We start from the raw sequence: 12,733 nt of genomic DNA, 5'->3' as shown, positions 1-12,733 counted from the left end.
ACTATATTGCCTGTTGTTTCTGCTTCAGCTTCAGCTTGCGGGCGAGGGCAAGGGGGGTATAATTGTGCTAAAATAGAAATTGCGCCCAGGTCCATCCCCTCGTGCGGCGCCGAGTTCAAAGTGGCAGTGGTAATATCTGCACTATCCGCAAGATTAACACCCCCAGGCACTCCAGGTATCTCCCAAAGGGAATTGACCTTTACCAGGTTAGCAGCGCCTCCTACAGCTAAGAGTTCAGACCCCCACTTATACCCCCGTGTCCCCTTCACTGACCGTTTACTATTGTGAGAATTCCGGCAAAGAGAAGCACTAAAGCTGACTCGGGCCAAAAACCGCCTCGACTTTTGCCAGATACACGTCCGGTCTCCTCGGTCTCCTAGAAGTTGCTCTCGCTCGCCGCCGGCACTGCAAGCCTCACCCAGTTCGACCTCCGGCCCATCCACCACTAGAATCCGGGTCGGGAGAAAGACGGCTCCAATCAAACAAGCGGGTCTTGCTTGCTCACGATTCCAGACCATGGCCGGCTGTGTCCGCAGGGTCCTCATGCGGGTTAGGTATAGAATCGGGTACACCCGCCTCAGCAAACTCGGCACATCTCCTTGGGAAAAAACGAACAAAGGGAAAAGAATATGCATTTGCGCTAGACCGCTAAAAAGAGCGCGGTCTCATAGTCCTCCTCACCGTCTTGGCACCATCAATTCAGCCTGACACACGGGAGAAAATCCTCTTGGACTCGGAGCTCTCGCAACAGGCGTCAGCCTGCCACCATGTTCCTCTTCCGAGCCTGCCTGTGGGCTTCCTGACTCCAGACCTGCAAAATCGCACAAAAAGGGAAAGTCCAATTTATATACATACACATATACATAAATTAGAACTCACGTTTTGGTGCCTACCTCTCGTTTTATCGGAGGGGATACCCGATTGGATTTGGAGAGCTCTCATCCGGCGACAAGATCGCCAAAACAGGTATGGGGGGGGGGGGGGGTCCTCAGGGTGGGTGGCTGGTGGGTGGGTGGTAAGGATAAAAAAATGGAAAAAATAATCCTCATGTACACAAAAAGACACACCATACTTTCGTTGGGTGCTGGGTAATGAGCCTTTTTCAGGATACTCTCTGCTCTGAACAAAAGGCTTTATTTTGAATGTGGAACAAGGCTACGAACTGTTCTGCAAATGGATTTCGGACGCCCTTGATTCCCTTATACCAATGCGCTGGTCAAAATGCCATACTAAAGTACCAAGTCCATGGTATAATGACTCGCTTGCCGAGCTAAAAAAAATCTGCCGGAAAGCTGAGAGGGAATGGAGGAAGACTTACGATCTTAATCTGAAGTCCATTTATTTTGCCAAACTTAAGAACTATCACAGGGCAATTTGCAGAACCCGGGCCGCATTCTATGCCCAGGAATTCCAAACCAGCACCAATCCCTCAAAACTAATTTTTAAGGTCATTAAGGACCTCCTGAATAAAAGGGCCACCACTACCGCAATCTGCACTGACGCTCATTGTGAAGGTTTGGCATCCTTCTTTTTAGAAAAAGTGCAGACTATTTATCGAGGATTTAACCGGTCACTGCCTGACCCAGAGTTAGGGAGTTTTAACTCGCCGGAGGTGGAGATTCTGTCCTCTTTGCCGGACTTGTCCATGGAGGCCTTTGACATACTGGGTCTCAGGATCAAATCTGGCTCTCCGTTAGATCCGCTGAAGCCTGATCAAATCAGGACTCTTCCCCTCTCGTGTCGGGTTCCGATACTTTCTTTAATTAATTTGTCGCTATCTTCTGGAACGGTCCCTTCCTCGTGGAAGCAGGCGGTAGTTACTCCTGTCTTGAAGAAGGCTACTTTAGATCCGGCTTTGCCTGAGAACTACCGCCCCATATCCCTTCTTCCCTGGATAAATTCTTTTTGTGCTTCCCTTTTTATTCTTTATGTGTTATGTTTGCTTTTAGGATGTCAATAAAGCGCCGGGACACTCATTGAGTAGCCGTGCGCTATAAAAGTCACAAAATAACATAACATAACATAACATAGCCAAAATCACTGAGGCGCATGTAAATTCCATCCTATCTGACCATCTTGCTCGCAATAATATCCTAGACCCGAGTCAGAATGGTTTCCGGTCGGGACACAGTACCGAGACCGCGTTGCTCTATATGACCGAGCACCTTCGTGGGGTGCTCGATGCTGGGCGAACGGCGGCGCTCCTCCTATTGGATCTGAGCGCCGCGTTCGACACTGTGTCCCACCGTATTCTGACTCAGCGCCTAGAGGAGGCCGGTATTGCGGGGACTGCTCTTCAGTGGTTCTGCTCTTTCCTCTCCGGTCGGTCCTTCAAAGTGGCTATACCACCTGGCCAGTCCACCTTCCATTCTCTGGATCTGGGGGTCCCTCAGGGCTCCTCAACCTGTATGTGAAACCACTAGCTGCGATCGTCAAACAATGGGGTCTGACAATGACCTCATATGCTGACGATACGCAGCTGGCGGTGACTCTGAGTGATGACCCTGAGGTGGATGCCCCTAGATTCCGAGCAGGACTTCTGGCCGTAGCAAATTGGCTGAGATCCAATTGCTTACAACTGAACGCCAAAAAAACTGAAGTTATGGTGTTGGGGAAACATGCAGAGCTCTGGGGAGATCAGTGGTGGCCGCCTGAATTGGGCGTCACTCCTGTTCCTGTCTCCGAGGTAAAGAATCTAGAAATTTGGATGGACTCGGCCCTTTCTTTCTCGAGTCACACGAAGAAGGTCGCAGCTACCTGCTATGGTATTTTGCGAGGCCTCAGACCTGTCCTCAAGTTTTTCGATTCTTCTACCCGGCAGCTCGTGGTTCAAGCCACGGTTCTATCTCGGCTGGACTACGGCAGTGTGCTGCTGTTGGGGATTAATCAGGCCGAAGCATCTAGACTTCAAAGGGTACAGAATGCTGCGGCTCGGGCCATTGTTGGCCATCCCAAACATTGTTCAGTGTCCAGCACGATCTCTGCACTACATTGGCTGCCGGTTAGGCAAAGAATTAAGTTCAAGTCGCTATGCTTGGCTTTTAAAATCCTGAAGCTTTCTTCGCCGCCGGCACTTGCGAACTTGCTCACTCCCTACATTCCGTTGAGGTCCTTGAGATCGGAGGCTCTCCATCTTGCGCTCTGCCCCCGTTTTAAACTCAGTAGGATGGGTGGCCGCTCTTATCGAGTACTTGTTATGTTATGTTATGTTACATTTTATTTTTATAGCGCACAGCGACTCAAAAAGAGTATCCTGGCGCTTTCACAGCGAGACCTACAGTAGGTAACACAACACGACAACAAAGCAAAACAAAGATGTGATAAACCAAAAAAAGAAACCTATAAAGTAAACAGCCAGGTTTTAAGACCTTTCCTGAAAGCCAGTAAACTCGTGGCACCACGAAGTGTCAGTGGCAGAGCATTCCACAGCTGGGGGGCACGCAGACCAAAGGAGCGACCCCCAATGCGGGCTTTTTGAATACGCGGTACAACTGCCAGAAACTGTGACTCTGATCTAAGTGCCCGTGCCGGTTGATAAAAGGACACTCTCCTTTGGAGGTACTTCGCACCTCCAGAGTGTAGGGCCTTATAGGTCAGAGTCAGCGTCTTAAAGATAATGCGCTTACGAATAGGCAGCCAGTGCAAGGCCTGCAAGAGGCATGACGCCCTAGCTCGCCTATTAAGACCATAGATGGCTCTCGCCGCCGCATTTTGCGTCACCTGAAGGCGCTGTAGCAGATACTCCGGCAGGCCCAGGTATAGGACGTTGGCATAGTCCAACCTGGACCCGATCAGAGCCTGCACAGTCAGTTTCCGGTGTTCTTCCGATAACAGGGGTAGAAACTTCCTTAATACCTTCAGGAGACCAAAGCAGGTGCCCGTCACCCCCAGAATCTGGGCTCTCATTGACAGACCCTTGTCCATCTTGACACCCAGATTCTTGGCCACTGCAGATGGAGCAGAAGGGGGAGACATGCCTATAGGCCACCAGTCATGCCAGTCAGGCTCAGACGTACACCCGAAGAAGAGCACCTCAGATTTCTCGGGGTTGCACTTGAGGCCACCCAGATTAAACCATCTGAAGACAGCCCCAAGGCACTCCCGGATGCTCTCCCCATTAAAATCTCCTCCCCTCTCACAGGAGAAGAGGAGCTGAGTGTCGTCAGCGTAGGACACGATCCGGGCCCCGCAAGACTCCGCCAGAGCCGCCAAAGGGGTCATGAAGATGTTAAATAGGGTCGGGCTCAAAATAGAGCCCTGAGGGACCCCAACACCCAGAGGCGGCATCACAGCAGAATCCGGCGTGGTCCAGACCGTTTGTCGGCGGTCGGCTAGAAATGAAGAAAACCAGCTGAGCACCGTCCCCCTGAGGCCTATCTCGAAAAGTCTCGAGAGCAGGCGTTCATGGGGGACGGTGTCAAATGCCGCCGACAGGTCCAACATGACCAGCATGGCCCTGCCTCCGGAGTCCAAAACTCCTTTGATGTCTTCTGACACCTCCAGAAGTGCGGTCTCGGTACTGAGACTAGGGCGGAAGCCTGACTGGGACGGATGCAAAAGCTCATGCCCTTCCAAAAAATTGGAGAGCACCATTTGAATGTGCTTCTCCAAGATTTTCATCAAGGCAGGCAGGAGTGAAATTGGTCGATAATTGACCAATGCCTCCGGATCAAGACCAGGCTTTTTCAATAAGGGGATCACCATAGCCTGCTTCCAGGCTAATGGGACCAAACCCTGGCTCAATGAAAGGTTGAGCAGCGGGTTGACCAGAGGATTTAGGACTTCCGCCATTCTCGCAAGAAACTTTGCCGGACAAGGGTCTGTGGAATGCTCTCCCGGTGCACATCCGTGCGTTGAATAATCTCACTGTTTTTAGACGTATGATCAAAACTTTCTTGTTTTCTGTACCCGCCTAGGGTCCTTTTACTTGTTCTGTGTTATGTTTCAGTACCTGTTCACGCGCCAGGACGCCCCTTCGCTGGGGCAGCTGTGCGCGATATAAAAACTAATAACATAACATAACATAACAAAGCGGCAGTACAAGAGGGGTGGCCATATTAATTAGAGCTAATGCAGGGATTAGGCTCTTGAAGTGTGAAACAGACCATTCTGGGAGATGGCTGGTGGTTTCCGTAACAGCCGGGCAAACTCCCCTCACTTGTGCAATGTATTATGGTCCGAATCAGGATGCTCCAGGGGCCCTCACGAAACTTAAAACCAGTCTAGTAGAGACCGATGGACCTGTAATATTGGGGGGCGATTTTAATTTGATCTTCAATGAAGATCTGGACCGTATCTCTAAAGTAAGATTCACTCCTCCCCAAAAGTCCAGATTGGAACTCAAGAATATTATGAGGGACTTCAATCTTATAGATATCTGGAGACTTAAAAATACAGGGAAAAGGGACTATTCCTTCTACAGTAGAAGATATGGGCACCACTCAAGAATAGACTTCTTTCTACTTGATAAAACCCTTTTCTCAGTAGTGGACACCATATCCTACATCCCGGCTATCCTGTCCGATCACTCTGTTGTCGAGATGGTATTTCAGCTTAAACAACAGATTCAGCAGAGGAGGTGGACTTTAGACAGAACACTCCTTCTGGAAGAGGGGGTCAGGCAGGATTTGTAACTCAGTCAGAAGAGTTCTTTAGGATCAATATTGGTTCAGCAAGCAAACAGATAGTATGGGAAACATTCAAAGCCTCCATAAGAGGCTTGCTGAGCACCCTGACGATAAGGAGGAATAAGCTGTCAAGGGAGAAGAAGGAAGATCGACTCCTGAGACTTAAATTAAAGGAACAGGAACTCCAGAAGGCTTCCTTAGACCAGTTCGAGACTAGACCTACTCTACAAAAGGAACTCGATATCCTGCGGGCAGAATACCAAGCAGTGCTCGATAAAGTCTTGAAAGACAGGTGAGATGTGAGCAAGCTTCAATCTTTCTCATACGGGGAGAAATGTGGTCGCCTCCTGGTGTGGAAAGCCCAAGCAGACAAAACTAGGAACCAGATTGACAGCCTATCCCTGGCTAGTACAGGGGAAATTACATACGACGACGATCTCATTAGACAAGAAGCCAAAACCTATATGCAATCCCTGTATAGAACTACTCCGCCCCAGAGTGGACAGCAGGCTGGAAACTGGCTAAGTAAAGTGCAGCTCCCCGAATTGTCAGAGGCAGAAAGATCTTTCCTCAGCTCTGAGATAAGGGAAGGAGAGGTGAGGGTTCAGATCTCAAAGATGGTCAATGGCAAAGCGGCAGGCCCCGACGGGCTCCCGGTGGAATTATATAGGGTTGTTATGGACCAAGTCGTTACAAATTGAACGATATTATTTAATGAAATCCTACTACGGGGGGAGCAGGCTCCAAAGTCATGGGCAGAGGCCACGGTCACACTAATATTGAAACAGAACAAAGATCCGTGTAAGGTAGAGTCGTATAGACCGATTTCTCTACTGAACGTAGATTACCAGATCTTTGCGGGAGTATTAGCGACAAGATTGGCCAAGGCAATTAAATCTATTGTCCATTGTGATCAGAGGGGTTTTATTCCTGAGCGGCAACTTAACGAACTAACTTTCCAAGTTATTGCTGCAATAGATGTCGCCATTGAGAAAAAGCTGCCCCTGACTATTGTAGCAGTCGATGCCGCCAAGGCGTTCGACCAGGTGGAATGGGAATATTTATGGTTGGCCTTGGCAAATTTTGGCCTCCCTATTAACTTTATACCAGCGGTTAAATCCATATATTGTGCACCGATAGCTAAAATCCAAGTCAACGGCTCTCTCACAGATCAGATATCTATTGCCCGAGGAACTAGAAAGGGCTGCCCCCTATCACCCCTTTTACTTGATTTGTATATCGAGCCTTTTGTTTGCTTACTCAGGTCGAACCCCTTATTAAACCATTTAAGATTGCTGATTTAGAATAAAAATTTGCACTATACGCGGACGACCTGCTGATGTACACCTCAAATCCGGAAGTAGCCCTACCTAGACTAATACACCTAGCAGAAAGTTTTGGCGAGATCTCTGGATATACAATCAATAAGGATAAAACAGATTATGGAATGGAACCAGGGGGTTGGGACGGCAGGATGTAGAACAAAAATGAGATATCTGGGAGTACATTTAGTTAAAAAGGTCGAGGACATTCCAAAAACTAATCTAGATAGGGTTATAAAAGATATTACGGCCCTACTCCATCGTTGGTCATCTCTCCCCTTAAACATCTTTGGGCGGGTGAACTTACTTAAGATGATTATCCTCCACAAGATCACCTTCTTATTTAATTCAATACCCTTATCCTTTCCATTGACAGCAATTAAAAAGCTACAAGGGAAATTGGGATCCTTTATCTGGAACACAAAAGCTCCACGAATAACTTGGAAAAAGCTTAGAAGAAGTTTAAAAACGGGAGGGCTAGCTTTCCCAGACCTATCCGTCTATTGCCACCCCTTCCACTTTAAACATTTTAGACTAATGGCTGGTAAAATTGACCAATCATCCATGGGTGTATTATTTTTAGCACTATTGCAGGATATCCCCCAGGGACAGGATTCTTTTTTGTTTAAGTTCGGGGACCCAAAGTTCTTTAAGAAGGTTAGGCTCAAGGTGTTGGGTCCTGCTGTTAGAAACTGGGCATTTGTCAGGAAGAAGCTTAATATCCCCTACTACGCAGCACAGGCCCCGATATGGGACTCTCCTGGGACACCAGCTTGTCTTGATGACCAACTGTCTCGACCATTGAAGTTGGCAGGACTGGAACGCAGGAAGGAGCACAGCTTTTAACCTGGGATACGCTCTCTAATCTGACAGGGGGAACACTCACCAGGTTTAAATATTACCAGCTATCTGGTTGGTGGTCAACTAGAATCGTGGGCAATAAAATCCCAAACTCCAAATTTGACGCAGTGACCAGAAGAGGAAGGTGGAAGAGTCAAATCGCATATTGATATACATCGCTGCTCGAGGAAGATGACGTAATCGAATCTGAGCTAAAAAAAACTTTGGAATAACAATTTAACCATGGATAGTGTTAATCTTAGAGACTTGTGGCTTGACTCCTTCGCTATTTTACAATCAGTAGTCAAACCTGCGACGCTAAAAAGAAATCACCTGTATACCATGTACAGGGTATATATAACCCCAAAGAAACTAGCGAAGATCACCAATTTAGAACATTGTTGCCCGAGATGTAGCTATCCCGAACCCGATGATGTCCACATGTTCGTGGACTGTCCCGAACTAAAAGGCTATTGGGGAAAGATCAGCAACTTTTTGGGAGAGGTTCTTTCTGTGCCCACGTCAATAACCACAACCCCCATCCTGTCGGGGCTAAGTGTGGGTTATAATGTAAATGACCCCTCTACAAAATTCGTCTTTTATGTTATTCTCCTTGCAAGGCGCAAAATATGTAGAGCCTGGAAGGACCCAATCCCTCCTACTTTCCCATGCTGCCTACGACAAATCATTTTCACCAGCAAGTCTGACATGGCATGTGATCCCACAAGTTTGGTTAAAGTTTGGGCGGCCCTTGAGGCATGGCAATGCGGATGATTGGTTTTCCAATGATTTATCTGGGGCCTTGCCGGTTCCCTTGACTCCAAAGTAGCACGGGCGCCAGTAGAGTTGCGAAACGGAGTATGGATGGGAAAGCAGTGGCTACTTGAGGGATCAGGCTTACCTACCCCGCTATTGGCCAATTATAACAACAAGGGCCGGATCAGGACGACCAAATAGCGTCAAGGTTACCAGTCTCCCATCAAATTTTCCAACAATGGTATATGAGGAGGATGATTGGTTTTCCAATGATTTATCTGGGGCCTTGCCGGTTCCCTTGACTCCAAAGTAGCACGGGCGCCAGTAGAGTTGCGAAACGGAGTATGGATGGGAAAGCAGTGGCTACTTGAGGGATCAGGCTTACCTACCCCGCTATTGGCCAATTATAACAACAAGGGCCGGATCAGGACGACCAAATAGCGTCAAGGTTACCAGTCTCCCATCAAATTTTCCAACAATGGTATATGAGGATTACCAAAAAAAAAAAAAAAATCAGATCAGAAAATCCTGCAACACAGAACAGGCGGAAATGCAATTCCTACTGTACCTAGCTGTTAAGGCAGTAGTGTTTTTTGAATGTGTGCACTGATGCCCACGTAGCAGCTAGACAGATTTCAAAGACAAGCAATTAGCGTGCCAATGCAATGGTAGTAGACACAGCTCTGGTAGAAGGAGCTCTCATAGTTTCTGGAGGCTGCTTCTTAGCCAATGTATAGCAGACCTTAATACAGAGAACTATCCATCTGGAGACAGCCTGTTTCTGCACCGCCTAGCCCTTCTTTGCACCAGATAATCTCACAAAGAGCTGATTGTCTGCCCGATGTTACTTGTGCGATCGATATAGAAGCACAGCACTCTCTTGGAGTCCAAGCAATGGAATCTCTTACTCTTTCAAGGGATGAGGCAGCCAAAGAAGGTCATCAGAGTGATCTCTTGTCCAACGTGAAACGGTGTCACTACCTTCAGTAGGTAGACTGCCCGAGTCAGTAGCAGCAGTTTGTCTGGAAAAAAGGTGGTTTAAAGGGACAGGATTGAGAGACCCTGAAGCTTACTCACAGGGCGTACAGTTTTTATCAAAACCAGAAAAACAGTTTTCAAGATAAGGAGGTGCAATGGACAACTGTGCATTGGATCGAAGGGGGTACACATGAGGAAAGTGAGGACCACAAAGGGGTTTGGCATAAACATATGTTGCAAACCATTTATTAAACACATCAAAAAATGGTGATTGATTTGAACAAGGACTGCAGGGCTAGCAAACTTAAAAAGGCCAAAAGGGCCAACATAACTGTGCCCACAGCAAGTTCTTGATGTGCCAAAGACAAAACATAAAGCAATATATTGGACAATTTGACCTGCAATGAGTTCGTTTGGCGGACGCCGCAACAAGCAAAAAACATATCCCAGCATCCAGCATAAACTGATTTTGTGGACAAACGCTTGGCTGTCAAGATCACATCAATGACTTCAGGAGGGAGGTCGAAGGAGATCAACTGCCACCGCTCAATCTCTGCACATGGAGGTACAGATTACGCAGGCCTGGGAGCAAGATCCTTCCCTGCTGATGCGACAAAAGATCAGCAGTATGATTGGAGGGTAGATGTTCAGGGCTAGAAGTTCCAGGTTCAACACTCTCCTGGCTCATTCTGGAGCCACTAAGATGACTTGGACACTCTCGTTCCTGATCTTCTTCAAAATGTGAGCCAAAGGGGTAGAGACTGGAAGGCATAGAGGAGTCCCAAGCTCCACTGTAGGCTGAATGAGTCTCAAAAAGAGAGCCTTCTTGAGATCTCTAAAATGCTAACATAGCATGTCTCTGTCAAAGACATCAAGCGTTTTCCCCATGGCTGGAAGATGCCCTGTGCCAGCTCTGGGTGTAACCGCCATTCGTGATGCCTATGGCTCAGCTCACCCTCCCTGGTGTTAAAGATCTTGCCAGTTGCTGTGCCTCCAAGGAAATGCCCCGATGGCTCAGCCAGTTCCAGAGACACAAAGACTTTCGGTACAGGACCAAAGTCTCAATCCAGCCCTGCTTGTTATTGTATCACATGGCACTGTGTTGGCCCTGTGAAGGTGAACCAGCGTGTCCTTGATGGTCTCCAGGAAGGCCTTCAGCACCAAGCAAATAGATTTCACAGGCCAAAAGCGCACTGTGTCCAGGATGGCTTAGATGAAGGGGACCCTCTGGTAAGGAGTAAGGTGTGACTTTGGCAAGTCGATTGAGAACTCCAAGGATATCAATAGGCTCGCAGTCATCTAGAAGGTGGCAGGGACAGTCTGTGGTGAACCTACCTTCAACAGCCAGTTGTGGAGTCAAGAGCGGACGCATACCCATTACTATCGCAGATCGGAAGACACCAGTGCCATCACTTTCATGAACACCCAAGTGACACTACCGAGACTGAAAGAAAGTACAGCAAATTTTAATTGCTTTTGGCCCACCTTGAGCCACAGATAGCGACTGAGGGCCTGGAGAACGAGGATGTGAAAATAGGAGTCCTGCCAATCCAACGCCAATATCCAGTCTCTGTGATCTAGTACAGAGAGACATCTAGAATTTGTCAGTGCATAGGGAGGCACTTACCGGAACAAAGCTTCCATCCTTCTTTATCATGAGGCTAAAGAAGCCTGCAGCTCTTGACACAAAATGGACATATAGGTCCTCCAAGAGCTGCTCTGATGTAGGCAGCAGGTGCTACAGATCTAAAAGGAATGGCAGGGCGTAGCCCTCATTGCCAATTTGGAGGATCCACCTGTCCAATGTAATGCTCTACCACCATGAAATGAAGTAGATACCCTTGCCTCCTACTGGATGGTGGTGTTCCACTAAGAGTGCATACTAAAGACGTGTGGAGGTTGTTGCTAGAGGGCCAGGGGTTTGGGATGTACATTGTCCCTGATGACCCAGTCATTGTTTGTTGGGCCAACAACCCTACACATGAAAGGGCTGGAAGGACCATTGTGTGGGCAGCTGGACTGAACACTGTTGATACACCAAGCCCTGGTATATCCCCAAAAAGGGCAAAACATTTGGGAAGATGGCCATGCTAATGCCAAAAGGCCCAAGGTGTTGCTTTCTCGTAAAATGCTGCAGGGCCGATGATAGTTATAACCCATTTACTATCAATCATATGCCTACACGTGTGTAAATGATGATTATTTCAGAACCCCCAAAGATCTAAGAATGGCTTGGGCGGCAGGAAATAGTCAGTTTTAATATATATTGAATTAATAATTAACGGATGTGGTGGTCCTCTCTAAATTAGGCAGACAGCGTCACCTTGTGGCAGTCTGTCACAGGCCCTGGTGTTGACAATTAAGCGCCAGTGCCGAGCACCGAAACCACCAGCTTAAATCAAGCACTGGTCACCACTCATGATGCACTTACTAAAAGCTGCAGCACCATTCTATTTATTTATGATCTAAGATGGTAATTGCCACTTGGCAAGGTAAAAAAAAAAATGTATTTGCACTTTTGTGAAGCTCATTTAAGCAAGAGGAGTGGACTGCCAGCCTATGTGAGCTGCCATGTCCCCAGGAACTTTAAAAATGAAAATAAAAAATATTCAAATAGGCCACAAGGGGTCTTCAAGCAACAGAGGAGCAGATGATGGGAAGACGTAATGGGGAGAGGTAGGAATTACAAATAAAACTGGTGGGGGGGAGAAAAAGCAGCACAAGAGGGAGAGAGCAACACTGAGCACGGGGCTGGTATTTGAAGGGGGGAGAGAACCACACGATGGAGAGAGCTGAAAAACACATTAACTCCCATAGAGAACTTAATTAAAAAAAAGAAAACAAGTAGTTCCCAAAACGTAAGCAGTGGAAGGATACAAGTCATCCAATCAAAATGTTTGTGAATGGCCAAGCAGTTAATGTAAAGAGTAAAGTTTGGGCTGTAACATCTCCAATCAGCATTTCCATTCGAGAACATAAAAACATAAGGACACCTCTTCGCTCTTTTCCTTCTGCGCAATATTTTTTTAAACAACTTAAAACTGGAGCATTCTCTTGCATGGCAGCCTGTCTGTGCCAGTAGAATAATTAAGCATTTTCTTGGCTCCTGGCAGGACTCAGACCTGGGTGAGTAAAGGGTCATTGGAGATGTATTAGATTCTTCAGGATTTCAGTGTCTATCAGATCACAAATTACTGAACAATATTAGGG

General features: G+C 47.4%; 1 long non-coding RNA gene across 2 annotated transcripts in view; it reads left to right on the top strand.

The window, feature by feature from the left end:
- The window catches only part of LOC144799399 (uncharacterized), a 117,495-nt gene that overhangs the window by 38,200 nt on the left and 66,562 nt on the right, over positions 1 to 12,733 (top strand). The window lies entirely within an intron of this gene.

Source organism: Lissotriton helveticus, chromosome 12 (genome assembly GCF_964261635.1).
Source record: "Lissotriton helveticus chromosome 12, aLisHel1.1, whole genome shotgun sequence".
Classification (NCBI taxonomy): Eukaryota; Metazoa; Chordata; class Amphibia; order Caudata; family Salamandridae; genus Lissotriton; species Lissotriton helveticus.
The sequence above is the reverse complement of the archived record's forward strand: the minus strand, read 5'-3'. Positions and strand labels throughout refer to the sequence as shown.